The sequence below is a fragment of the Asparagus officinalis genome, chromosome 2 (assembly GCF_001876935.1).
Source record: "Asparagus officinalis chromosome 2, Aspof.V1, whole genome shotgun sequence".
Lineage (NCBI taxonomy): Eukaryota > Viridiplantae > Streptophyta > Magnoliopsida > Asparagales > Asparagaceae > Asparagus > Asparagus officinalis.
The window spans coordinates 7,910,931-7,914,032 of record NC_033795.1 but is presented as its reverse complement, the minus strand read 5'-3'; positions in this window follow the sequence as shown (position 1 = coordinate 7,914,032).

Genomic DNA, 3,102 nt, shown 5'->3' with positions numbered 1-3,102 from the left:
ATGCGTTCACACTACCTACAGTTTGTAAATGGACTGTAGAAGTTGCTACCCAAGAGAATCAAAATGAGCAAAAGGCAATGTTTATTGCTACCTGACACGAGTTCTACCATCGTCCTCATCTTTTACATTCTTGTTTTGCTTGAAAGACATCGACATTGTGCCTAGCCATATGAAATATAGGTCGACGACTCGATGCAGTGGAATGCTAGGTTGACATTTGAGACTCTGCTTATCAACAACTCTATAAGAGATCCGTCATCTATACCACTCGTGTATTCCCTGCGAGCATCTCTTGAGGGCGCCCAAGAAAGAAATCGGTAGTGCTGTGGGACGCGAATGCTGTTTCATATCCAAATTGATGGCTCCGCACATCACGGATGCACTGTCAGATGCTGAAGAGATGACGGTGATTCTGAGCATCACCGATCTAGTGGCTTCTCGAATAGGAGTGAAAAAAAGAAGAAATAACTTGTCGAGCGAATCTTTCAAGCACAACATAATGGAGATCTCACCTGTGCAGCTCCATAGCTGTAGTAATTCCTTTTTCAGGAATATGATTGCTTTCGAGCAGCACTTCTTCACCTCAAAGGAAAAGAGTACGATCACGGTCTACGTGATGTTCATGGCTTGTCTCATTGAGTCAGAAAAAGATCTGGCTTTGCTGCAACAAAATAATATAGTTGGTTACACACTGGAAGCCAAGGAAGAGGCTATAAATTTCTTTAAAAAGATGTGTACAGATGCAGTAATGAGCAAGGACATGATCCAACTCAGATTTTTAGCATGTTCCTCTTAGTTCTTAAGTTTCTGGTGAAGTATTTTGAAATATTGCCAACCGCATTGCTTTATTTGATTCGGAGTGGAAAAAGTTTTGGCTCCTCCTTTTTGAAACTCATACACAATACATGAGTTGAACCTGAGTTGGAAAACTACAACACCAGGAACTTAAACTCTGCATATTAAAGAGCTACCTTTTTCTCTACAGGATTTCAAGACATGGATCCCTAATTTGAAAGAGGTCGCATGAATAACGTTAATATTATCAAATAAATCCCTTAACGATTTTAAGTTTCACTGCGATCATTTTATTCAAACCTATTGTGCATATAACTCAGATTTGACATTTGGGTTAACAAGACCATGGCAGAATGTTGACTTGGTCAACTAGGTATGCACTTTAACTCATTGCAGTATGGGACACTCGCACTTAATCTATAACTCGGTCACGACCCATGGACCTGACCTAAAAGCCCTAACGATATAGGTTCATGATAACCAGTTTCAACAGGTCAGTTATCATGTCTTATCCCAACCTGGACTGCCCTAATTGGAGATATTTAATTCAAATTGTATCATATCCTCAACATATTAAGTTAGGAGATATCAATCGAATATCCAGTCTCTAATTGCCAACTTCCATAACTACATAATCTACACATATGTCAGCTGCACCATCCTACGACAATGAGGTACTGCCACATGATCACACTTGCTGCCCAAGTTAATACTTTGCAGGCTAAGTAAATAACTTAAGAAACAAATATATACCGTAACAACCTCACTTGTCAGGATGGTGACATGTATAGATGTTGATCTGCCCTAAGCAATTAGTATAAATACCCCTCCTACATAAAGTAAGACAAGATCGGATCAATACTTTGGCTTGCTACCGCCGACCTTGATTAATGATTATTTTCCTCTAAAACTCTTAGCCTAATACCTATCCTTTGATCTCTTTCAGCAAAAGTCTGACTTAGTCATGGTAGAGGGATCGGCGGACAGCCCAACATCGTCAATTTTACACTTTTTTGTGTATCACAGGCCCAGCAATCTTGAGCAGATCTCAACATCAGAATCCTCTCTAGCCATCTACGTTGACGAAGAGGCGCTTTTCGACAATTCTAATCTTATAGACTCAGTCTACTAAGATTTACTTAGCCTCAACAAAACCACAGTGGGAATTCATATATAACTACTTGTCAAACATGTAAATGGACATATCATTAAGAGAAAGAAGAGAGAGACAACTTGTTACGCATGAGTTTTTTCCCCATTTTTTTTATCTATGTATTAAAGCTATTGAGCTTAGTACTGTAGCTTGATACTATTCATCCTACAGTACACCCCAATAGCTTATTGTTAAAAGAGACAATAAGTAATTTTTGTTTACAAACACAATGTTCAACACAATTTGCTTATAAGTCCTCGACTTCAAAAATCCATCTTAAGTACATAATGTTTCGCGGGTTTCAAACTTTTTTCAGCGTCACAACATCAATTCAATATAGTTAAAAGTAATGATAAATAAATAAAATTTTTATCTAAGCTAACCCAATTTACTTTTAAGCCCACCCACTTAAAAAAGTAATCATAAACCTAAAATACTCCATCAACTCTAATAATATAATATAATAATATAATGAAGGACTATATAAAGAAATTTTTTTATTTACTATAAGCCAGAAATTCCCTAATTTATTTTAAATTCACTCTCTTCATAATCAGTTTTTGACCTAAAATACTCTAATGAATTACTTTTAAATTTATTTATATTTCATAAATTTTTTATATCATAATTTGCATATTTAGCTATAAATATTATTCTTATTTATTTTCAAAACCTACGCATCACAATGATTTTTTTATTATAAATCTAAAGTATTAGATCTATTTATTTTTAAACTACACACCTCAAAAATCTCAAAAAACTACATCAACCTATTTTTAAAATCAATTTGTGATGGTTTGTACATATGGCTTAAGTTGTTATATTCTACTTTGACTTGGTATATTTCTTTTCTAAGAATTTAGTGCCTCGTTTGATACGCGGGAATGGACAGAAATGAGAATGGAATAGAAGAAGGAATGTAATGGATTGTATGTGGGAATGGAATGGTCATTCCCATTCTCATGTTTGGGTACGTATGTAAAATGAAGCTAGAATGAAAATCTCATTCTCATTCTCATGTTTGGTATCACTAGTTCACAAGTAAGAATGGAATCACATTTTCTAATAATGTCCTTACGACAACATATATTTTTAATAAGATAAAAATAAACATTAATGATAATAACTAAATAATTTTATTTATGCATAAGTTA